This window comes from Lagenorhynchus albirostris, chromosome 20 (assembly GCF_949774975.1).
Source record: "Lagenorhynchus albirostris chromosome 20, mLagAlb1.1, whole genome shotgun sequence".
Taxonomy (NCBI): Eukaryota; Metazoa; Chordata; class Mammalia; order Artiodactyla; family Delphinidae; genus Lagenorhynchus; species Lagenorhynchus albirostris.
This window is the reverse complement of record NC_083114.1, coordinates 50,919,030-50,944,212: the sequence shown is the minus strand read 5'-3', so window position 1 is coordinate 50,944,212 and position 25,183 is coordinate 50,919,030. Positions and strand designations below refer to the sequence as shown.

Here is a 25,183-nt window from a genome sequence, read left to right as displayed (position 1 = left end):
CTCTCTGTCCCTGCCTCCCTCCCCATCAGAGTACAGGGCCACAGGCTGAGTGGGTGTCTGGGGAGGCCCAACCAAGCCGGGCAGGAGACCGTGGTGGGGGGGCCTTTCTCGCCCACTCTTCCTCCTTGTGCCCAGAGCCCGGATGATGACGAGCTGGGCTGTGTTTTGAATCTGAGGGATGGGATCTCATGGCCACCTGTTCCCTGTCCCCCCATCCTGAGCCTCCTGTGGGAGGAGGAGGCCAGGCCTCAGCTTTGGGCAGGACTCTGTGGCATGCCCCCTCCAACCCAAACCTCTGGGGGCAGCAGGGAAGGTTCCAGGCTGAGGAAGGGGATGGCATAGGGGAGCCAGGCCCCTGTGCACTTGGCCTCTCAGGACAGTGCCAGCCTGCTGTGGCCTGGGGTCCGTCTGGTCAGAGCAGGTGAGACCCCTCCGTTAAGACAAGTCCCTGAGGGGCCAGGGGCCCTGTGGCTCCCCACATGGCCAGGGCCCTTCGATTCAGTCTCCTCCCACCCCCCTCCCCACCTCCCAGATGGAATTGGTGCGGGACCCCTGGGGCCACCGTCTTCCCAGACCCCTCTCACTAGCCCCTCAGGAGCAGGGAGTCGGCTGGGCACGGGCTTGGGTCACGGGGCTGGGCCAGGGTCTCCTGGCTCTCTGGTCACTGTCCAATCTCTGTCAGCCGCTCTCGATGAATAATTTAGTTGTTCGAATTACAGTAAAGAGCTATTCAGCTTCCCTTCCCAAATCGTTAAGAGCTGATACAAGATGCCTCTGCTCCTTCTAAGGAAAGTCCCTTTGCCAGTGAAGCTGAGCCTTGTGGGCAGGGATCTCCCCCTCCCCCCAGTCATTCACCAGTATTGGACAGGGACAGGGGATTGGCTTTTGTTTTTTGTCATCTCAGCTTGTTCTCTGTTCTACAAAATGGATTGTAGCCTAAGATGCCAGTTCCTGGGAGCAGGAGAGTGCCACTGTCCTGAGGGGTGAGGCGGGTGCTGTTTTGGAAAGAGCCTTGGGGAGCTAACGTTGACCCCAAGTCACAAGTGCAGGCCCCTGGAGGGGATTCGAGATGCAAGGAGCATTGCAGGAGCCTGGGAGGAAGGAGCATGGGGCGTGAAACCAACTGGATGGTGCAAGAGTGCGCGTGTGTGTGCACGTGCGCGCGCGCATGTGCAGGCACACGTGAACGTGCGCACGTGTCTATGTGTGTATGTTGCACCCATGACCGTGCATTGCATGTGCACAGGTGGGCGCGTGTGCACTCCTGTGCACACCGTGCGTGCGTTATGCACACGTGTGTGCGTGCACCTGTGTGGGTGTATGCACGTTCTTGGAGGGCGAGCGTGCAGCTGGAACTGGATGGGGGCTCGCAGCACTGGGGCGGCTCTCGGGCGTTTCCAGAGCTGGGAGAGTTGGGTGGGGAATCTGGGTGGGGCTGGGCTCCAGCGACCCAGTCAGGTGACTTGCAGGCAGGCAGGGGAGGGGCTTTAGGAAGTTCGGAGAGAGGGAGGGAGGAGTGGGAAAGGGCCAGGGCGGGGACCTTGGCTGGGAGGTGCTGTGAAGAGTGAGGCAACATCTAGGGACTTGAGTGTTCCGGTTCCCCGGCCAAGGATGGCGGGAGGTGGGGCTCCCCCGGGTGATGGAGCCCACTGGGTACGGCGCAGAGGAGAGGGCGGGAGACCTGGCCTGGAGCCTCGGCCCTGCCGATGGAGGCCTCCCAGCGCCTGGGGAGGGCTTGCTGCCCGGGACGGGGCGGGGTGGGGGTGGGGCGAGGCCAGGAGGGCTGAGGTCGCAGGTTCCGCTCCTTGCAGCTGTGCTGCTGAGGAGGCCGGAGGAGAAGGGAGCCTCTGAAGTCAGGCCCGGAGGCAGGCTCAGCCCGAGCAGCAGGAATCCCTGCCTCCAGCCAGCTCTCCCCGTCTAACCAGAGGACTCTGCTCTCCTGCAGCCCTGTCGCAGGAATGGACCTGCATTTCCCACGACTCACCCCCACCCCAGTCCCTTTGCCTGCAGCAAAGACGACTGAGACTACTGAGGGTCAGGGCTTGATAGAGTCACTCTAACTGGTCCCAGATACTCAGGGGAGGAGGTGGCCTGGGGTCTAGTCCTCAGGCAGCTACCCAGGGGCCCCACCTCTGGAAGGGAGCTCAGAGACAAATGTACAAAGGTGGCTTCTTGAGGAGGCCTGACCCCTGCCACCCCTGGTTTGCAGGTCTGTGTGGGGTGAGGGGAGACCCCAGGAGGAATCCATCTCTCCCGCGCACTCCAATGAAAGGCCAGCTCCCAACGCCACGCAAAGGAGAAGCACCTCCACCCAACCTCGTGGGCTTGTACCACTCTTCCCGCCTAAGCCCAATCTTGCAGCCCCCAAGTGCATTGGGGTGGCAGAAGGCAGCACTCTCCCCCAGCTAGATGGTTTGCCCCATAGATACCCAGGGTACCCTGAGAGTCCCCCATGGTCCCAGCCTCCTAAGGGGATCCTTGAACATTCATGCCTTTCTGCCCTCATCCGAAGGCCATGTGACCTTGGCATCCCCTGGCCAGATGTGGGCCCACACCAGGCCCCTGGGACAGCCCTCCATCTGCTGTGTCAGGATCCCTCCAGCTCTGGCTGAGCAGGAGTGGAGAGAGGTAGAGGGAATACCCCCCCGGGCCTTACTGGGCCCCCCTGGAATAAGAACAGCAGCTTCTGATACCCTCCCCATCCCTCCCTCCCTGAGCCCTGAGCCCTGAGCCCAGTCTTGGCCTCCTGAGAGAGGAAGGCATAGTCGAGCTCCACAGAAGGAGAGAGTTCTCCCAGTTTCCTTGGGAAGGATAGGGAATGTTCTGATTTCCAAGCCTTCCCATGGCCCCATGGGCAGCTCCTTGCTTCCTGGCGATAGGACTAGGGAGCTCTCTCCCCCTCCCTCTTCCCCCCCCCACCCCTCCCCAGCAGGCTGGTGCAGGTTGGCACCTGGCTGGTGGCAGCTGAGCAGAGCCTACCCACCCTCAGCTCTTGTCCTCTCCTGGGTGGGATACGGTGGGTGGGTCATCTCTGTGGCCTCCCTCCTCCTACTGCCAACCTGCAATCTCTCCATCGCTCCACTCCATCCCCAGTGGGCTTCTCCCGGGGCCCAGAAAGTTCTTCTCTCTCTCACCCCCTGGCCTTTGAACATGTTTTCCCCGAGGCCAGGGGTCAGCAAACTTTTTCTGAAAAGGGCCAGGTGGTCCTTATTTGCGTCTCTGCCATTGTAGCGTGAAAAGCAGACACAGAGAATTAACAAACCAATGCGTGTGGCTGTGTTCTAATGAAACTGTACTGGACATTGAAATTTGAATTTCATATAATTTTCACATGTCATGAAATAGTATTCTTTTGGTTTGTTTTTCAACTGTTTAAAAATGTAGAAACATTCTTTGTTCATGGGCTGAACCAAAACAGGTGGCAAGTTGGATTTGGCCTGTGGGCTAGAGTTTGCTGCCCCCCTGTTCTAGGCTGCCCCCTTGGCTAAATCCTCCTCAGGCCACAGCTCACACATCCCTTCCCTGACCAGGTGGGAACATCCGGTTGGACATACCCACAATGCCCTGCGCTACTTCTTTCCTAATAGACAGCCCAGCACTGAGCCTGGCACACAGTAGGTGCTCAACGAGTGTTTGACAATTAAGCGTGCTTCCTACATATTGTCTCTTTTGATCTTCACAACATCTGAGTGAGGCATAGCTATTATCTCCATTTTTTTTTTATTATCTCCATTTTATAGACAAGGTAACTGAAGCCCAGAGAGGTTAAGTAACCTGTCAAGGGTCACCCAGCTAGCTGGGACAGAGGAGGAATTGAGCCTGCAGACTGCTTCCTGGGTGACCGGGCAGCAGGGGCCTAGTCCTGGGCCTCTTGTCCTGAAGCTAGGCTTCTAGAAGGTGTGGTCAGGCTTCTCGAGACATCAGGGAGCCCAGCCTGCCTTTCACCTTTGGCACCAGGCTTGCTCGGCAGCTGGGGGAGGCTCCGAACAGCCTCTGTCCTCCCAGAGGCCCCTGTCCTTCCGTATGGTGGCATTCTCTGTGACTCGATTCTGGGCTTCCTTCTCAGGGCTAGACCCAGGAACAACGGATCCCATTCCGTAGTCACCCGTCGCCCCTCCTCAGCCTCCCATCTGAGCCACCTGTGCGTAACACAGCCTGCAACAGCTGTCCTCCCCTCCCCACCAGCTGTGGACACGTCCCCACTGGCCAAGGCCTCTACTCGGCCTCCAGCCCAGTCCTTATTGCCAAGTGTTAATCTCCCCATGTATCAAAGGGGGATGATTACCATGACACCTTCCAGTCCCATCGTCAGCCTGGGAATTGGGGCGCATTCCTGGGCGGGCCAGGCTGGATAAACATGTGGTCCAGCTGTGGCCTGCCTTCCCATCATGGGACATCAAGGGAGGTTTCTGAGGTTGAGGGCAGGAAGGTACGGGCCCCTCCTTTGGACTGGCAGGCCCTGACCCCAGGACCACTGCAGCTCAGCTCTCCCTTCTAGCTCTTTCCCACAGAACCTTCTGGCCTCAGGGATTCCCGTCACCTCGGCCAGAGTTCATCAGACATTCCCCCATCCGCCCCCTCCCCTCTCCCCTGGAGAGAGGCAAGGAGGAGAGGGGCTGGAGGAGGAGAAGGCTGGGATTCCGGTGATGGGGGTGTAGTGAGGCAGCAGGGTCTTGGGAGAGGTCAGCTTGCTGGTAGCCACAGTGTAGATCCCGCAGTGGACATCACGGCTTTGGGGGCAGTGAGATGACAAGGGGAGTGAGTGCAGAAGAAGGGGCTGGGGAGCCAGGCAGAGGAATTCTGAGGAACCAGATCCCTTAGGAGAAGCCCGAAGCTCTCTTCCCATTCTCCCCCCTCCTTCCCCGTAACTACAGCCTGAAATGCCCAGGGTCTCCAGCCAGAGAGAGAGAGGACATGGCTATGCTGGGCCCCCCGGGGGCCTCACTCTACTGCCAAAGCAGTCCTCTGCTCTCAGCTGTGCTGGAAACCATCTGCCAACGGCCACCAGGAAGATGGGGATGTGGTTCCTAGGCCGGGGCAGGAGCAAGGTTGAAGACCTAGGGAGGAAGGAAGGAGGTGGGGGAAGAGAGAGAGAGAGAGAGGGAAGGAGGGAGGGAGGGAGAGAAAGATGGAGAGAGAGGGGATGGAAGAAAATAAAGAGGGATGAAAGGAGCGAGGAAGGAAGGAGAGAAGGAGGGGGGCCGTGAGTAGCCTCCCCACTTTGTGGTGGTCCCTGGGAGGCCGCTGGGCTGAGAGGCCCCTGGGCGTGTGCGTGCTTATTTATTTGCTCTTCCGCGGTATTTATCCCACGTGCGCTTATTTATCTTCTGGCTGGGGCCCTAGGTCCAGCTGGGATTGGCAGCCTCCAGGCCGCAGGCCTGGTTGCCATGGCAACGCCTCTTTGTTAGGCACCAGCATCTGAAAATGTCAGACTGTTTCCAGCGGGTCAGATCTGGTTCCCTCCCTTCTTTCGCCTTCTCCTTTTTCAATTCCAGTTGCCTCTGCCCAAGTTGCAAACTTCCTCTGTCTCCATGGGGATGGAGGAGGGCTGTCTCTCTTTTTCCGTCCCAAACATCTGTCTCTATAAACAGTTGTGCAGGGCACCTCCTCCTTCTGGGCCCAGGCTTTGGGGAGGAAGTGTTTTGTTTATCTGGAGGGGGTCGGTTTCCTTGCTCCTTCAGGCTGGCCGCTGTGGGATGGCTGCAGCCCTGGACTCTGGGAGCCTCGGGCGGGCGGCCAGTGCCCGCTGCTCCTCTGGGCCAGCACTTGGTGGGAAGGGTGGCTACTCTGCACAGTTGTCTGGTAGACCTTGGTTCTGCTTTGCTAGCTGGGGTGCCTTAGACAGGTTACTTAACCTCTCTGAGCCTCTGTTTCCTACTCTGTAAAGTGGGGAAGCTAATAGCGCCTCCCTAACAGATCTGTGCAGTGGGTAATGGTGTCACAAAGTGTCAGGTGCAATCACTGGAGCTCTCTCTAGAAGGCCCTTGTATTTCATGGTCCAGGGGATTCTTCCTGTAAGTTACTACTATTATCAGCCCCAGTCAGGAGAATGTTGAGAGGTTCATTGGTGCAGGGTTGGAATTCCACCCAGATGCAAGCGTCTGAAACCCAGGTCCTCCGTTTGCAGACTGAAGAGCTTGGATCAAGTGACCTCCTCCCCAGCTTGAAATTTTGATTTCTTTCAGGGAAGAGGGTGGGAAGAACTAAGAAATTAGTGGGGTTTTGCCGAGATCCAGGGACCGGAATGCACGATGTATGGGTGAGGAGTCAGGGACAGGGACTCCGATGACTCAGACCCGCTTTCTGCAGCTGGTAGAGATGCGAGCTGGGCCTCAGGAAAGAACGCAGCACTGGCCCAGGCCCAGCCCCGGCTCGGCCACCTCAGAGAGCCTGTCCTGGCCCCACGTGGCCTAAAGTGCCGGCATCGCTCCCGTGAGTCTCAGCAGCCTGACTCCCAGCTCCAAGCCCCGTGCTTTTTCTTGCATCTACAGTCCCAGCGTGGTGCACAGAATGAGATCAATTACACTCCTTCTAGATGATCAGAGGAGAGACCTCATAAACAACCAGTCAATGGCTGAGTGACAGCCCGGGCTTCAAAGCAGGAAGAGCTGGGTTTGAATCCAGATTCCTTAATTGCTGGTGGACCTTGGGCAAGTTAAGCTTGCTGAGACTCTGTCATCTCATGTGTAAAATGGGTAGCAGAACAGTACCCACTGAGGGGGATGCTGACGAAGGGCTCGGGCAGCAGTAAGGCTGGGATGCTGGTGGCAGGGGTCGCCGGTGGGGGGTGGGGTGGGAGAGCCGTGACCAAGAACCCATCCCTGGAAGGCGGGAGGCAGGAGCACTTGAGAGCCGAGCTGCAACCCCCCGTGCAAGCTCCACCGTCCCATCTGTAGAAAACACAGATTGAAAGATAAAATTATGAAGAATTTCAAGGTGACTGCAGAGCACTAAACCCCAAGCATGGGGCTCTCTTCCGAGTGCAAGGTCCTGTGTGACAGCCTGCCCCTGAGAACGTAATGTGACTGATTGCTGTCTCCTGGGATGTCTTCCAAGAGACTGAATAAAATGGACCGGAGCACAGACGCCGGGAGGAAGGGGGAATTTATACACGGCTTCATCCTCCAGCCAGTTGACGTCCCAGACTTCACGGATGCCGAGTGGTCCTTCAGCACTCCAGGCGGGGCAGGAGGGAAGAGCTCGGGGTGCTGGCCCCCCGCCAGGTGTGGCTAGGTGGAGACCCCCACCAGGGCTGACCCTGTAGGCCAGGAGCATCTGAGAAGGCACATAAAAAGCATCTGATGCAAAGTCCCTTTCCTGACATTGATGTTGATCCTGTAAGACATGCCCTTGTTTTTAGGACACACACGCCGAAGTGTTTCAGGGGAAAGAGGCATCATGTCTGCAGCTTACTCTCAAATGGCCTAGGGGAGAAATGGGGAGAGAGGGGGAAAGAAAATGGTAACACAAACGTGGTATAATGTTAACATTTGGGATATTTGGGTGAAGCGTATACGGTAATTTTTTGTAGTATTTTTGAAACTTTTCTGTAAGCCTGAAGTTATTTCAAAACAAAAAGTTGGGCTTTTCTGTTTTGTTTTGTTTTGAAGGGCATGATACAATTATTACTGCCGGGGGTTGCGGGGTGTGGAAATACCAGCAGGGAGCTAGTCCTGCCGGCTGCGGGTCGGTGCTACTTGGAGGACCCCAGGTTCTGCAGGAGGCACCTCGGCTGTGGGACAGGGCAGCAGTGTCACCACAGTGCCAGCCCCCCTGCCCGCACCGCTCCTGCTACCATCGGGCTCCAGCTTTCCGGCCTTGTGGCCAGTCTTCCCCTTTGGGGGGCCAGTGACTCAGCCATGGCTTCCATGTGGCAGGAAGTGGGCACAGTGACTCATGGATGGCTCTGACCCCTCCCACCTGGAGGCTGGGATAGCAGCTGATGTCCCAGGTCAGACATGGCCCCCAATGAGGGGGGTCTGCACCCCACAGTGATGTGCCCAGGAAGTACCACTCTAGAGGCCGGGCCTGGAGCACCCCGCCAGCCAGGCCCCCTGGGGGCTGGCTGAACTTGCCCTCTGCCAGCTCTGCCCACAGCCTATGACGTTTCATGGCCATCTGTGGGCGTATGGGCAATGCTGGACACTCCTTAAGGATTCCCCACTGTCTGCAAAGCTGGCAGCCGCTGCCGCAGTCAGTCCCCGACCCTGCCAGATGCCCCAGCCAGGTGCCTTCACCAGGGACCTTGTTAGCACCCAGAAGTCATACAGACACCCAGGTGCCCAGGTCTCCGGGGCCCAGGCCCTTCCAGCCTGTGAAGGCTCAAGCTCTATGGCATTTCCCGCTTGCCTTGGAGACCGGTGCTGGGAAACTGTCTACTCTCTGATCAGTGGGTTCAAAACCAGCACCTGGACTAGTTAGTGAACAGAGGTTGCTCAGGGCCCAGGCTGTGTCTTCCCTCCAAGACACCCTGACCATTCCAGCTTTTCTTCTCACTTAGGGCTGGGATTACTCACTTCAAAATTAAGGCGTGACCACGTTTATGAGGGTGGTCATAAAAGTGACCCAGTGCTTGCACATCTGCTGTCTCATGTATCCTCATAACACAGAGGGAGACTGAGGCTCAGAGACGTTAAGGAACTTCTGGAGGCCACACAGCAGCACCAAGTCTGGGTTTGAACTGGCGTCTTCCTGACTCCAGAGTCCACCCTGCCTTTATCACTCCTTGAGGTGGGCTGTGCATTCTCCTTGACTCTTCGTGGGCTTTCCTGTGTCCACACTTTGTCTGCCAGCTCCAGGGTGGATCAAGAAGGGTGGCTGGGAGGAGGGCTTCCTTATTTTCTGAAGCCTCCCAGCACTCCGCACTCCCTGACACATCGAGTGCTCAGGCATGGCTTCAGGCAGACTGAGTGTCTGATGGAGGGTGACAGGCCCAGCACCAGTCCTTGGCCCCAAACCCCACCCACAGCGACCCTGCACCTGTTCCTCTTACCCCGCTTGGTGGGTGAAAGATCCCTTCCGGGGCTGCCTGGTGCCGGTGCCCACCTCCAGGCCAGTCTCTCTCTGGCTTCTCTGCAGCCTCCTAGCCGCTCACTTCCCGGATCTGTTCCCCTGTTCCCGACTGTCCCTCTCCTGTGTGTTCACCTTTGCTTCTCTTTCTCTCCTTTGATTTCCCACTCTGTTCCATCTTTCCTTCCTTCCCTTTTTTTTTCTGTTTTTTTTTTGTTGTTGGTTTCTTCTTTTTTTTTTTTTTTTTTGCGGTACGCGGGCCTCTCACTGTTGTGGCCTGTCCCGCTGCGGAACACAGGCTCCGGACGCGCAGGCTGAGCGGCCATGGCTCACGGGCCCAGCCGCTCCGCGGCATGTGGGATCTTCCCAGACCGGGGCACGAACCCGCGTCCCCTGCATCGGCAGGCAGACTCTCAACCACTGGCCCACCAGGGAAGTCCTATGCTTTTTGTTTTGTTTTTAGTAATTCTGTCTACCTGCTACAACCTAACTATGCTATCTTCAAGGCTAACTTTTTCAATGTCTTCCATAAGGCGATCACAGAAAGCCGAATGTTCTAATGGAATCAAGGTATTCTATATCCATAGCAATTTTCTTTTTGGCCGAGCTGCACGGCTTGCGGAATCTTAGTTCCCCGACCAGGGATCGAACACGGGCCCCCTGCAGTGGAAGCGTGGAGTCCTAACCACTGAATTGCCAGGGAACAGGGAATTCCCTATCCATAGTATTTCTATGATCTGAGAGTCCTGTCAAAGAAGAAAGGACTTATTTGGCCTGAGTTGCTAATAGTAAGTTACAATTTTTTTTTTATCCTTGAAAAAAGGGTAGTCAGTATTCATTTTATTATCATTTCCAGATAGATGAAAAAGAATTGTAAAGCATTCCAAATCTCTCAAACATTTCGGTATATATTTCTACAAGTTTCTAAAAACGTCTAGACGTATGTATGCCAAAAAATTCATAAAAATGCCATCATACCTAAATACTCTTTTATCTGCTTCTTTAACTTACTAATGTTTTGTGAATATCTTCACATATGAATAAGCGTACAGCTAAACTATTTTGATTGGCTGTGTAGTATTCCATTATCAGGACACCTATTCAACAGACCCTACATTACTGGATTCCAATTTTTTTGCCTTTATAAACCTTGCTACATAAACCTGTTATGAACATGTCTTGTTCCTTCCCTGAAACAAGTTCAGGTCTTATACTCTGCCTTTTCTAAGTATCCTCTGAATCCCCACAGTGTTTATCTATACTTCTCATGTGAACCTATTTCCATTACAAAAATTATACACCGTCTTCTCCCTGCTTGTAGCCGCTAAGATCCTTTAGGGAACAGTCCACCCCAATTTAATGCCTAACACAGTAGCTTGTACTTAGACACACTCCGTAAATATTTGTTGACTAAGGGCATGAATAAACGAATTTATTTAATGATTCATTCTAGAGTTTTGCTGGTGATTAACATCATACTCGCTGGTTTCTAGTTCCCGAAGTCTGGTTTCTGCCCCAGTGGGGCCTGGTTTGCCCATCTTCTGGTCCCTCGCCCAATCTCAGGGATGAGAGAAAGTGCAGCCAGGGTTGTGAGCTCCCCCCTCCCATCCCCACGGTCCCAGGATGGCGATGGCCTTGCCCTGGGCTGACACGAGTTGATTCAGAGCCTCCCTGCCCACTCTCACGGTCGGTCTCCTCTCCTCTCTCGGACTTCAGGTCCCTATTAGCCTCCCCCGGCCCTCCTTTCTTTCTGAATTTGATTGAGAAGCAGGTAAGCTTGGAGCAGGTCCGCATGGCCTTGGGAGGCCATCTGGGGAAGGGGTGAGGTTGTGGCTGCCTTGCGTGGCTCCCTCGTGAGAAAGATACCCAAGCCTCTGCTCTTTAGGGCTTGGGTGAGACTGACAGAGTTTGGGGGTGGGCCAGTACACGGTAGGTGCTCAATCAAGGCAGTTTTCTCTCTCCTCTTCCTCTAATGGACACAGTTCAGTCTTCTCCCCTAAGGACTGGGTCTGCCCCTGAGGGATCACTGTTGGTGAAGAGCCCTCCCTCCTTCCCTTCCTCCCTTCTCTCCTCATCTTTTTGAAATATGACCTCAATTCCCTAGAAGTGTGTTTTTTTTTGGCCTCGCCATGCGGCTAGTTCCCCGACCAGGGATTGAACCCCGGGCCCCAGCGGTGAAAAGCTCCAAGTCCCTAATCACTGGACCTCCAGGCAAGTCCCTAGAAGTGTTTTCTTTCGTACCTCAGCCACCAGCACTCTTTTCTCATAGAGCTCACTTGCGATTAGATCGTCTGATCTGTGGATTTTTTTTCCTACTTCATGATTTTCCTTGACCCATTTTCACTCCTAGGGCCTATAGCTTTTTTTGGGCCAGAGTTTCCCTGAACTTTTTGGAAAAACGTCCCCTAACGTCTAGGGAACCCATCTGACAAATCCCAGTGTCTCTCCCCTTAGCTGTCATTAACCCATAGGAAATCACCTGCAAGTGACCCCCCCCACAATGAAATTCCTTTCCTGGGGACTTCCCTGGTGGTCCAGAGGTTGAGACTCCACTCTCCCAATGCAGGGGGCCCGAGTTTGATCCCTGGTCAGGGAACTAGATCCCGCCTGCATGGCGTAACTAAGGATCCTTCATGCTGCAATGAAGATCCTGCGTGCCGCAGCTGAGACCCGGCGCAGTCAAATAAATATTAAAAAAAAAAAAAAGAAAGAAGGAAAATTCATTTCCTGGAGCTCAAACGTCAGCCTCTTGACTGGAATAAGGACCATCATCATCCCCACCGCCACTGTGATCCGTCAACTCAGCCCAAGATTAACTGTTGATGCTATGTCTGGCTCTATAACGGGTTGCCTTTCTAAATAATGGCTAAGAAAGGCAACGTGATCCAATATAACAAAATCTACCGGGCACCGACTATGTGACTATGAACCGGGGACTGGGGAGAGAAGAGATAGATGAGAATTGGCCTTGCCCTCAAAGAGCTTAGAATCTAATGACTAAGAACTTAGGTTTGGAATTGGAGAGCTTACAACCTAAAATGAAGGAGCAAAAAGATGAATTGGGTAAAATCAGGATAGTTTTGTGTTTTTCTTAAAGAATTTTAAAGCGGTGTTGCTTTCCCGTTTCTTCATCAGGGGTAAGTAATTTCCAGTCATCCCATCCATTAAACAAATATGTATTAAGAAAGCAAAACACAGGCCAAGAGCCTGCCGTGTGCATGGCTGGATGCACAACGAGGCCGTCCTCAGGAGACTTGAGCTCTGCTCCGTGAGAAAAGCATAAAACGGAGGGGACACCAAGGTCAGAGGGCAAGTGCCCAACCCTTGCCAGTGAGAGTCATCTTGAGTTCCACTTGAGGGGCTCAGAGTTGGGTCATCGAGGGTGGAAAGTTCTGGAAAAACCCTAATACCCCTGTTGCAACATTCTAGGAAAAATGGTCCGTCTACTGAATAAGGGTGAATCAGCCGGGGAAGGTTTGGGGCTATCAGCGCTGTCCCACGGCCACTTGTCCCCAGTCTTTGGTTCCCCAGTGAAGTTCCAGCTACCCTCTGGGGGCCGAGGGGAGGAGACGGTGAGCTCTGATCGGGAATTTCAATGAGACATATGCAAATGACCAGTGGGCTCTTCAGAGGAAGTTCTGAGAGGAGAGGGCTATGGGCAGCTCGGCGCCCATAACCCGCAAAGCAGAAGTGAGAGCCGTGCGATTTCCCAGTCCTCTCTCCCCGTCTCACCCAGCCCTGCCCCCGTGGTGTGGGCCTCCTTCCCTCTCAGAAATGAGACCTGTGACTTCTCCCCAGTTACCCAAGTCTGAGGAAATGTTTGTCTTGAAAGGAAACTAGACTTGTAAGCCTCTTCTCAGCCCCAGAATTGAGGAATAGATTTGGGGCACCCAGTGGGGCTGAGCAGGTGAAAGGAGGGGCAAAGGAGTAACCCCCTCCCCCTCCCCCACCTTGAGCACCTACCAAGTATCAGGCCAGGGATCCAGGGCCCTCTGCAGGATGTCCGCACCCTCACTGGCAGTGAGTGGCTGGTGGGACCAGGACCTGACCTTGCCAGCCAAGTTCCCACACACTCTGGCCCCAGGGCCACTGCCCCCCCGGACAGTAAGCCCCCTCAAGACTGGGCAAATGCTATTCTTTCAGGAAACTAGGACACCACTGGGAGTATTTCCGCTGCAGCTCTGGCCTTTGACACAGATGCACATCTGGAAAACGCGGCCTTCCTTCCCCACGGAGTTTTGAACGAGCAGTTCTGGATTCCCAGTAACTTCCACTTGTAATTAATTGTCAATTGATTACCCGTTCACTTACACGTGTCAGTGTGAGGGCGCTAGCCTCTCTGTCAGGAAGTCAACTGTCTATTGACGAGTGAGTCAAAGCATCTGGTGGGTTACTTATTCATGAGCCAGGGTGCCCATGTAGCTGGGTTTCCCTCACCTGTTCCAGCTTGCCCTGAAAGATGGAAGTAAAGGGCCCTGGGGAGAAAGTGCTTTCCTGACTCTTCCTGGGCCCATATTTGAACCACACTTTCTTCCCTCACTCTCTCTCTCTCTCTCTCTCTCTCTCTCTCTCTCTGTCTCACACACGATTTCCATCCTAGGTCTGGTGGCTTTTGGCCTGACCTTTTACCCATATCCCACAGTGTTAACCCCGGCCAACCCAAGGTGTAAACACGAGATGGCAGCATAAAGCACTGGCAGTAAACTGTAGACCATATTCCTTTTCTTTTTTTTCAAGATGACTTTTATTTTACTTTATTTTCTGGCCACGCCACGCAGCATGTGGGATCTTAGTTCCCCGACCAGAGACTGAACCCGTGCCCCCTGCGTTGCAAGCGCGGAGTCTTAACCACTGGACCTCCAGGGAAGTCCTGTAGACCGTATTTCTTCTTCTGGGGAGTGAGGTGAGAGGAATTGGGACGTGGCGATGTTTTATTTTTTATTAACATACAATTGATTTTTTATTTATTTTCATTGAGTTTAAGTATACATTTGGTACACGTGTTTTACTCACAGGTATTAGTGTGATAATTTGAAGGAAAAGCTGCGGGGCGTAAACTGCAGGGGGAAAAAGTCTGGGGCTCAAAGTGGGTCATCTGAGGACCCAGAAGCTAAGGCTCGAGGGGCAGAGGACATTCTGTGGGCCAGCTGGGCCTGGGCGCTGGCCTCATTACTGAAGCAAGCCACTTAATCTCTTTAAACCTCCAATGCTTCATCTGAACACCAGGAGGACCGCTGTGTGGACCGCTGTGTGGATTCCCCCTCCCTTCTTCTAACGTGGTGCACACGGTGCTGGTGGGATGAAGACCACCTGGGGCTGGTTAGAAATGCAGCATCTCAGGGCCTCCGCATTTTGACAAGATCCAAGTGGCTTCTGCTGACAAAGTTTGATTAGTGCTTTGCTAAACATGACATATTTAAAACACCTAAAAAATTAAAAAAATAATAAATAAAGCACCTAGCAGAGAATTTGGCAATGTTAGTTTCCCTCCTCTTCCCTTCCCTGAGTGTGCTCAGATGGGATTTAGGTTAGGTTAGATAATGAATGTGACTTGCAGTCTGATGGTGTCGCATATATTTTGTCTCCTTATAACCATGGTGTGGGATAGGCCACAAGTATTCTTATCTTGGTTCACAGATGGAAGAGCGTGGCCCTGATGAGTCCAGCAATGGGTCCTAAGGTTACAGAGTAGACCCAAGGGGACCAGGGCCACATGTGCAGATGCTCAAAGCTTCACCCACCAAGCCCAGGCTACCCATGGAAGTGGCCACTCCCTCTGGTGGGGGAAGGGATCCAGGGGCCAGCTGGAGCATATGCTCATCAGACGGGTTAGCTGGATAGGATGTAAAAAGATCCCAAGGGGCTGGAGTTTGGTGTCCTCAATGTGACAGTTTAACAACTTTCATTTAATGACCATTTGGGGGGCACCCATCCTTGTGCTGGGCACTGGGAATGCAACACTGAACCATATGGTCACGTGGGGTGATGGGCGGAAGTCAGGAAGGGAAGGCAAATGGGACACAGGGGGACACTGGCTGTGCCCAGGCAAGCACAGGGTGCTGGGAAGACCACCCCAGACCGAGAGATGGGAGCGGAGGGACGGAGAGGCTCAGGCGCCAGCACCTGCGTGGTGGGCACTGGATGAGGGAGCACCGTGGCCACAAGGCTCTGGACATTCTCTCAGTGACCTGGCACCAGAGAATGTTCCCGGCCTAGGGAAGGACCTGGGTCTGGCCAAAATAGAGGAGGGAACTGGGCGCGGCCTGGGAGGAAGGTGGGGCGGTGGGGAGGGAGGGGAGCCCTGCCCCAGCGTGCCCTCTGTCCCGGGCGCGCACCCTGCCGGGAAGCCCTGGGGCCGCAGCTGCTCGGGCTGCCCGGCCCAGAATAGCCTCCCTTCCGGGCAGGGCTGCCCCGGCCCGCGGCGCCAGCGCCCGAAATAGGGCTCGGCCTGGAGGCCCGGGGGCGGCAGGCGGTGGGCGCGAGGGACCGCCCCAGCTCGGGGACGCGCCGGGGAACGGGCACCAGGGTGCGCGGCAGGGATCGGGGACCGGGGGCCGGGATGCCGGGCGCGGGCCAGCCGCTGGGTGGCGGGGCGGGGCGCTGACCTCACAGTCCGCGAGGAAGCCCGTCGTCGGGGGCCGGCCGCGCTGATGGAAGGGCTGAGGAATCCGCAGCTGGCGGCGCGATGGGGCATGTGCGTGTGTGTACACTTCCCCTTTAAACGTGGCCCGGAGAGTAGCCGTTGCCATGGGCACGCACCGGGAAGGGGGGTGGGGTGGGTGAAACCGAGGCGCGCCCGGACCGAGGTCCCGGTCCGGTCCTGGTCCGGGTCCTGGCGCGGGGCCCTGCCCGGGCAGGGGAGTCGGGAGATCCCGCCGGCGGGGGAAGGGTGGCAAGGACCCGCCTCCAGGGACACCCCAATCCGAGCCCGCCCCCCGCCCCCGCGGTGTCCCAGTCAGATGCAGTCTTGGACCAGGGTGACCTGAGGAGGCTCTGTGCCTGCCCTGCCCACCAAGAGGTGCGCCTCGCGGGGCGAGGTGGGGGACTAGCACAGGCTGCCCGCTGTTACCCTCCTTGGGCCCTGAGTCTGAGAGTTTAAAAGGTGCCTGACCTCACTCTTTGCCCATGCAGCCACCACCCCTCACCGACCTCCACCCGCCCGCTAACCTCCTCAACCTCTCCCAGCCTCAGTTTCCTTATCTATTAACCAGCGATTAGTCATATCTACCATACAGGGTGGTGGTGATTAAAATAGAATAATTATGTAATGTGCCCTGTGCACTGTAGATGGGGTCCTCTTTCCCTTCTCCCGCCCTCCCTCCTCAATCAGGCCTGGGATCAGTTAGGTCCTCCTTGTCAACATCCCGTCCCCCAGGCCTGGAGCTTCGTGGGGATCAACACCCTTGCCAGGGCTCTCCCCACCTCCTTTCCCCTCAGGGTTACCTTGGAACCCTCCTTATACAAAAGGATGGTTCGACTTGCTGTCGGAACCTGCAGGAATCCCAGGCTGAGGTCCAGGAATATTAACAGAGGGCCCAGCCTGGCTGAAGTGAGTCAGCCTCTCCCGAACATTACTTGCTGCTTCAGCTGCCCTTTGCAGATTGGACCGGTTGGTTGCCAGGACTAAGTGGCCCCTGGAAATCGCTGGAAAACCCAGCATGTCCTGGGGGGGGGGGGCGTTAAGAGCCAACCCCAGCATACCAGGCCGGTAAGGGGCTCCTGATACCCCTTTGTCTCCTCTCTGGGAACCGAGGCTCGGGGCCGGGGAGCAGTGGTACCCCCTGTAAGGAAGGGCGGGCCTGGCTTACTGTAACTGCCTGGCTAAAAGCCTGATTGTCCTGTGGTTGGGCAGGCCAGCCAGAGAGGGGCCCTGGTGTAGGGAGAGCTCATGCAGTGTGTGAAGTGGAGATAGGCATGACTGCTTTCCCAAGGAGAGTTACTAAACCAGGTGGGGCTGCCAAGAGGGCGCCATTTCTCCCCCCAAGCAGGTCAGGCCACTAGTTAAATGCCAGATTATTTGCAAGAAATAGTTGGTCCACGGCTCAGCCCCTTCCCAGGGGCATCAGAGCAGCCAGTGTTGATCCAGCACTCACTATGTCCTGGGCAACGTGGGTGTTCGCTCACTGATCTATGACAACAACCCTAGGAAGTGGGGACCGTTATTATCCCCATTGTAACAAATGGGGAGCAGATTCAGAGACCTGCCCTGGTCTCCTAACTTTGAGGAGGCGAACTGAACCGGGATGAAAACCCAGGCTCTTAATCCCCAGTCCGTCTGGCCTCCTGGGTGTGGGAACCAGTGTGGCCCGGAAGAGTAGTGGATGGCCCAGCGGACTGCCCAGGTGTCTGAACCCCTCCCCCCAGGCACGCTGTCTGCTGGGTACTCAGCTGACTTCCTGTCCCTGGAAGAGCAGCTGCGGGTATGCTGGGGTAGGGCGGTCCCCTTCCTGTAGTTCAGGTACAAGCATAACCCCATGCCTTCTTGGCATCCTCCCTCCCTCCTTTCCCAGGCTCTAGATGTCAGACAGAACTGGACGCCCCAGAAAGCCTCTCAGGGCCAGAGATTTGTCCGGAGTCTCCAGTTGTAGGTGAGGGGCCGAGGGGGCGGAGAGAAGGGGCTGCAGGCCCCAGTTGAGGGGAGGACCTGAGAACTCTCCTTTCAGCTCTAACAGACCGCCTGGAGCTTCCTTCATCATGCTTCCTCTCTGATGATGATGACGATGCAGGGATGAAAGATGCAGATGAAAGTCCCTTAACTTCATATCCCCAGCTCTCTGTAACCTGGTCGTCTGGAACATCTGAGGGGTGGAGGCTGCCGCGCTCCTGTGTCCACTTCACCATCAGATAACCCAGGGCTTTGCAAAGAGCTGGCCGTTGGGCATCCCCTGGACTCTTCCCTAGGTGACATTGCCAAGGAACGGTGGCACTGGCAGATTTCCCATGCCCGGCCCCGAGGCTTCACCTTCCCCTGTCTTTTGCACATGGAAGCTCAGAATAAGCTTTCTAGAGGATGCTCTTTCTTGTGTATAGCGTCACCTGAGGTTGCTAATACTGAAGCTCTTCACCAGAGAAACGTAGGAAGCATCCCTGCAGCTAAAAGAGGCGATGTCTGTAGAGGACCAGGCCATGCCAAGCAGGCTACAGGCGTATGCTCCCTCCTCCCCAGGAGGCACTGCCCTCGGCTGTGCAGACTGCCTCTCAGGCCTGCCCTCGGCCAGGCCATCTGCTGGGCCCATCCCTGGGCACCTCTGAAGCCTGTCCTTTGCTCAAGGTGTCTTGGATGGAGTATAAAGTGGCCTTCCTCCTGTTCCTCTGCCCAAGAGCAAAGAAAGACACATTTGTTAGGCTCTTCCTGGAAAATGCAAGGAAAGAAAAAAAAATGTTCTTCATTTTAGATCCTGCAGGACCAACCAGCAGTACAGGGTTGAATAGTATACCCCAAATTCATGTCCATGTGGAGTCTGTGCATGTGCCCTTATTTGGAAATAGGGTCTTTGCAGATGTAGTTAAAGATGAAGTCATACTAGATTTGTTTGGGCCCTAATCCAATGACTGGATACAAGAAGAGGGAGAGTTAGACATAGGCACACGGGGAAGACAGCCATGTGAAGACGGAGGCGAAAACTGGAGTGATGTGTCTGTAAGCCAAGGAACGCTAAGGATTGCTGGTGATCACCAAATGCTGGGGAGAGGCAGGGAAGGATCCTCCCCTAGAGACTTCAGGGGGCACATGGCCCTTGCTCATATCTTGATTTGGGACTTCCGTCCTCCAGGACGGTGAGAAAATCTGTTTCTGTTGTTTTAAACCCCCTAGTTTGTGGACCTTTGTTATAGCAGCGCCAGGAAACTCATACGAGCACCAAATGTCAAACGGAGGGCAGTTGTGGAAAACAAGAAGGAAATGCGGCAGGCACAGAAAGGGAAGGCTTGGATGAAGCCAAGGAGGAGACAGGAAGGAACACTTCCTAAGCATCCTCCTCCCACCCGGGACAGGAAATGGTGGCCAAGCCTTGCCGGGCTCCACTTTCCTCATAGCGGGGGTGTGGGGGGTTGGATGGGGGTGAATGTGGGAGGTCATTTTGAATCTTGCTGGTCCCAGGGAGACCCTGCTAATAATACTAAACCTGTGACATGGTCTTGTCCCTACCTCATGACAATCCATGAAGTGGGTTTTGTTGAGATCCCTGCGTATAGATTAAGAACCACGGCTAGACTGTTAAGTACCCGCCTAAGGTCATTTGCCAGGAAGCAGTGATCTGGGACACACACCCAGCTTTCCTGCCACACAGTGGCGCTCTGCCCTCTGCCGGTCCGGGGCTCCTGTGCCCATGTCCGGTGTCTCGGAAGGGTTGGCACATGCTGGCCACGGGCAGGGATGCTGCAGCCCAACTGCCTGGGTTTGGACCCAGCTCTGCTCCTGGTTAGCTGTGTGACCTTAGGCACATCACGTTACATCCCTGTTCTGTAGTTCCCTCCACGATAAAAACGGGGACAATAATAGGAACTAACTCATGGAGTTGCTGGAGAATTAAATGCGTTCCTACTGTCCACGTGCTTAGAATAGTGCTTGATGCGTCAGAAGCAGGCCACGAAAGTATGTGAAATAAATAAAATATGTGGGTGAAGGTTCTTTCCCTGCAGGGTCGGGGCCAACAAGAGGGCCTATGGGACGGTGAATCTTTCTTTATTCTTACTCCACAGGCCAGGGGGAGACCAAGGCCAACAGCATTCTCATGCAGTCCTTGTCTGTTTCCCACTGAACCCTCCAGAGACCAGCAGGGAGGGCTGCTGAGACCAGAGAGCAGAGTCCTGGGCAGGCTGACTCAGTTGCTCGAATCCTCCCTCCAAGGCCAAGAACACCTGTGATCCTGGATCAGGACAGCTTTCTCCTCCCAGAGGAAAGCTCGGACCCCTGCCATCACCTCGCCGCTGAATCCTGGTCAGTGTTCTGCCAGTTAACTGTGTTGCTCACAGTGGGAAGCTAGACCGGGGTGATTCATCATCACGCATCACCCCATGGAAAGCTCATCTACAGCGCACGTCGGAGGGACGGTACTGGGCGTTGCGTTTACAGACGGAGCTCAAAATGTGCTGAGCGGCCTGTGCACGCAGCAACGTGCCCAGCCCGGGCACATCCAGGAAGTCCTCCAGGCATCTCTGACCATTTCTCCATCTTTCTCCCAGGGGCCTGCAGCCTCTACCGGTTTTCTGGCCCTTTTAATTGCTTCCTCTCCAGATGTCTCTCCTACCAGTGACGGAGTCTGGCCTGATGGTCCCAGGGCCTTATATATTCTGCCAGGGTTGAGGCCCCTCCCCTCCCCCACTCAGGATGGACCAGCTCAGTCCTTACCCTGGTGTGGGCACAAGGTCTCTTGTTGCAGCTGGGCCCCTTGGCTGACCTTCTCAGCTCCTTCTCTAAGGCTGGAGAGGCCTGGCAGGATGCCTGCAGGCTCCTCCCCTCCACTCCAGGGCTCTGGCCAGAGCCTGGTCAGGGTCCTTGCTGAGTTTCCAGCCAACCCCTGGAGTGATGGCCTGAGGAGTCCAGTGGGGAAACCCCAGTGTGTAGGGCAGTATTCCATTGACTGTCCCCACCCCCTGATTGGGCAATGCCGGCTGGTCTCTGAATAGCTTCTGGGTGGCCTTCCCGCCAGACCCCCTTGCCTACTTTCACCAGGTGCCAAGGAACACTGAAAAGGGCAGCGAATGGCTAGGGGACCACGCTCAAAAGCCAGCCTGCCTCCCTCCCAAGCTGGCTCCTTTCCCTCCAGCCTCCTTTTCATAGAATTGTATTACAGAAGGGGATATAGAGGTCATCTCATCCCTCCCCTGGCTTCCAGAAGGAATAGTTTAGAGTGATATTGGGGTTCTCTGAGGCTTTACGCAAAACTCCGCACATTGGGTTGGCCAGAGGTCTCACTGGAGTTTCCTTGGCAATTCTGTGTCCATTGGGACACCAGCCCTGAACGTCTGAGGCTCCCAGACGCTGGGAGATGGGATGACCCTGGTGTTCCCTGCAACCACTCAAAGTCTCTATGGATGGAATGGCAGCCCCAGGACTGTCCCCCAGGGCTGACTGGTCTCTGATAAGAGCCAGGTGTGGATCCAGCTGCCATTTGGGTCCCTTGGGGAGCTTTCACAGTAGCTGCTAAATGGAGGTCCTGGATGGTGGGGACTCACGCACACAGGTGCAGGTAGTGGTAGAAAGGGCAGGCGATCAGTGTTCTAAGTCTACTCCTTCCACTAACCGTCTGTGTGACTTGAGGCACGCCTAAATCTCTTGACACCTTAGTTTGCTCATCTGGAAAACGCAACATATTTCATTTGAGCTGCCTCACTTACCTCTGAGTTATATAAGGAGGGAAGAGCGAGATAATATATTAGGATGTGTTCTGAAAAAAACAAAAGTGCTATTCATGCCAACACAATGTATTAAAAATAAAAGATGCCGGGGCTTCCCTGGTGGCGCAGTGGTTGAGAGCCCACCTGCCGATGCAGGGGACGCGGGTTCGTGCCCCGGTCCGGGAAGATCCCACATGCCGCGGAGTGGCTGGGCCCGTGAGCCATGGCCGCTGGGGCTGCGCGTCTGGAGCCTGTGCTCCGCAACGGGAGAGGCCACAACAGTGAGAGGCCCGCGTACCGCAAAAAAAAAAAAAAAGAAAAGATGCCTATTTGCTTCCCGAAGTAAAAGTTGTAAACGATTTAAATCATATTTTAACGACTCCAGAAACCCCTTTATTTAAAGACATTTCTTTCTTTTGTACAGTCAGGGGTCAAGCATTTGGTGGGCTTCCACTGGGCGCCACCGACTCTGCCGGATTTTGTGATGAATGTAAAAAACTGGAAGATCCAGTGCCTGGTGCAGAGTAGGCATTCAATAAGTTATCATCGAAGGAATGAATAAGAGAGTTCTTCCTTCAGAGAGTTCATAGTCCAGCCTGGAGGAAACTGGCAACCACCAACAAGAGGCAGAATTGGAAGAGGGAGAAGGGCTGTCTGGGCTGGTGGGATAACCCCAATGTGAAACGGGCTCACAGGTGAGCACAGGTGTGAAGCCTATGGTGGGCAGGTAAGGAGACCACCTTGATGGGAGGAAGTAAGTCTCCCAGTGTGGGGTGGAGTGGGTGGGCGAGTTGAAGACAATGAGCTTTCCTCTAGGGTGAGAGTCTGAATGTATTGGAAGCGGCTTAGAGGAAAGTGCCGCGGGAACCAGTGTGCATCCTACGGGGAAGGGCTGTGTGCGTGACGTGAGGATGAAACCAGTATGTTTAGAAGATGAGCCTGGCATGGAAGTGCCTGATGGGGACACACCAAACTTCTTGAAGTTCCCCAAAGCCTTCTTTTCCCTTTTTTGGCCATCTCCCTGTTTCTGATCATTAGAATGCCCCGCTGTCCCACGCCTGCCAAGGGAACACCTGCTGTTTCCCATCACCAGAGTCACCTCTTCTGGGAAACCACTGTAGGTCATTTCCTCCTGGGGGCCTCCAGATGTACCCTGTATACCATTTTATTTTTATACTCATTCCTTTTTAGGATACTTATTGGTTTTCACGTCTGGTTCCCCTTTCAGACTGTAAGTCTCTTGAAGTCTGAATGTTTCCTGGTTGGCAATGATCTCTCCAGCATTGGTCACAGTGCCCAGAACAGGGCTCCCACCTGCATTGATATCACCTGGGGCACTGGGCAGGTAAGCATCAGGTACTAATAATGCACCCTAAAGCTCAGAAACGCTGCAGCCCCCATCACACAACTTCGTGGGACCCCCACCCACAAAGCTCATACTGTGAATAGCGCCCCCTGTGGTTGTGTACACATCACATCAGCCTCCTGTTTTTTGTTTGTTTGTTTGTTTGTTCTGCGGTATGCAAGCCTCTCACTGTTGTGGGTGGGCTCTCCCATTGCGGAGCACAGGCTCCGGACGCGCAGGCTCAGCGGCCATGGCTCACGGGCCCAGCCGCTCCGCGGCATGTGGGATCTTCCCACACCAGGGCACGAACCCGTGTTCCCTGCATCCTCAGTCGGACTCTCAACCACTGCGCCACCAGGGAAGCCCCCCTCGTGGGTTTTATGTTTCATGTCTATACCTTCATCATCCTATACATTATGGATACCAAATAGCATTTTCTGTATGAAAAGAAGATTTGGGGGAGGCGAGGTGAAAGAGAGGAAACATTTTATTGTGTAATGTAAATAACGAACTTGCATCGTTTGTTTCTTCTTTTAAGTCTAGGTTTTCCACCTTTCTCTAAGGCTGGGCCTGATTATTACAACGAATAGCAGCTGTGATCGTATTTACGAGGAGAGCGCGCAGTTTTAGTATTCAGAGCCCTGGCTTCAGATGAGAGCCGGGGGCCTCTGATTCTCTCTGCAATGCAGCCTTCCAGGCCACTGCTGTTGCTTAAGGCTGTGCTGCAATCCGGAGCACTCAGGAGTGGGAAGTCCAGAGTTCTCCCCACTTCTGGGAACAGCCCTCCATCCCCCTCCCTGCGCCAGCTTCCACAGGCAGTCCTCATGACAGTGGGTCAGGCTAACCCAGGGTTTCACAAATGCCTGGCCTGTTCCCAGCACAGCACAGCTGGGAGGGCTCAGCACTGGGAGAAGGAGCACCGTCCTCCTCCCCCTGCCATCCTCAGGCTGGGGCCCAGGGGCTGGAGCCCAGCAGAGGGAAGGGCTGCACTTGTCTGCACTTGCCCCAGTGCGGGCAGTGATCCTGGGCCTTCCCTCCCTGCTAATTTCCCAGCTCTGGCTTAGTCAAGTTTCAAGGAGGATATTCCCTTTCCCGGGAAGTGAGGAGGATCCAGGCTTGTCTTCCCCAAAGGAAGCGAGTGGTCTCAGAGTCACCTGAGGAGGTGTTGCGTATTGAGATTCCCCACTCTCCTTGGGGCTTCTGATTCAGAAAAGCTGAGCTTGGAGTCCGGGAATCTGCAATTTCATCCACTCGCTGGGGACTAGCCGCAGGTGGTTCTTTGGCTTTCATGAGCCTTGGGAGGGAGGCAGCTCTGGGAGGTGAGAAGGGTTGAGCCAAAAAAAACCCTGTTTTCTCAGGTAGGACCTCCGGCTCTCTCTAATGAGCTCCATGACCCTGGAATAACTGCCCTTGTAATCCAAGTCTCACTTTCACTATCACTGAAATGGATGTGTGACCCGAGGGAAGGGTGATCAAATGTCCTGGACATTCAGGGCTGCTAACCCAGGACAAGCTGGTCACCGTACCTGAGGATGAGACAGGACTGTGGATGTTCGAGGTACTGGAAATGTGACTTAAAGATGAGTCTTTGCGGCACAAATATCAGACTGTTTATTTTATTTACATTTTAACTAGTGTCTGTCACTTCCACTAAATATCTGGAGAGCAGGAGTAGCAGGGCCTTGTCTTGTTCACACTCAATCCCCTGACACACAGGATGTGTTAATGGGTACTCGCTGAGTGAATGAATGAATGAGTGAATGAATGACTGACAGGCAGGGGCTGGGGGACTCCAAGGACAATGGTCTGGGGGGGAGGGGCTGCCGGCCTGGAGGGGGGATCTCGGCTCCCCTGGGAAAACTTGATCCACTCATGGCCGACAAAGAATCAGGGGTTTCTGAGCAGCCTCCCCTCGGAGGGGTCAGTGACCCCCAGGGACGAAGGACTGCCTCCCTCCCTCCCTCCCTCTCTCCTTCCAGGAGCCCCGGGCGCGCCGGTCCATCCTCTAACCTCCCTCTCCCGCCCCCCACCCCAGGGAGGTGCGCCTGGCAGCCTCCCGGCCGAATTTCCTGGCACTGGTCTGAGAATAAACAGCACTCTGCGCCTGTAATTCCGTTGCCACGGCGACCGCTCCGCGGGCGGCGGGGGCGTGTCGGGGGCGTGTCGGGGGCGTGGGCTGTCCTCCGCGCTCACTCTCGGCTGGGCAGCTGCGGTGGCGGCGGCGGCGGCGGCGGCGGCGCGGGCCCGGGAGATGCCACCCGCCAGGCTCCGCGCGTACATTCTTCGCATAGCTCCGTCAGGGCTCCCGCGGTGTCCGGGAAGTGACTCTTCCTGGCAGAGGCAGGCCTCCAGAACGACGCGCCCGCCTGCCCGCTCGCCCGGTGGCCGCCGGATCCGGAGGGGGCGGGACGCGGCGCGGGAAGGTGCGCCCGGGACCGGGTTCTTCCCACCTCGGCCTCGGTCTTCCCGGTCCGCCCCTGTGCACATTGT

General features: G+C 55.3%; 1 long non-coding RNA gene across 3 annotated transcripts in view; it reads left to right on the top strand.

Annotated features, from left to right (window-relative positions):
- The window catches only part of LOC132510857 (uncharacterized), a 50,946-nt gene that overhangs the window by 11,298 nt on the left and 14,465 nt on the right, over positions 1-25,183 (top strand). For 2 of the 3 annotated variants that reach the window (XR_009537448.1, XR_009537447.1), the window contains exon 2: positions 19,711-24,295. This is a non-coding gene — a long non-coding RNA (uncharacterized LOC132510857). Of the gene's footprint in view, positions 1-19,710; positions 24,296-25,183 lie in introns of those variants that run through there. The other variant, XR_009537449.1, reaches the window with a different exon arrangement.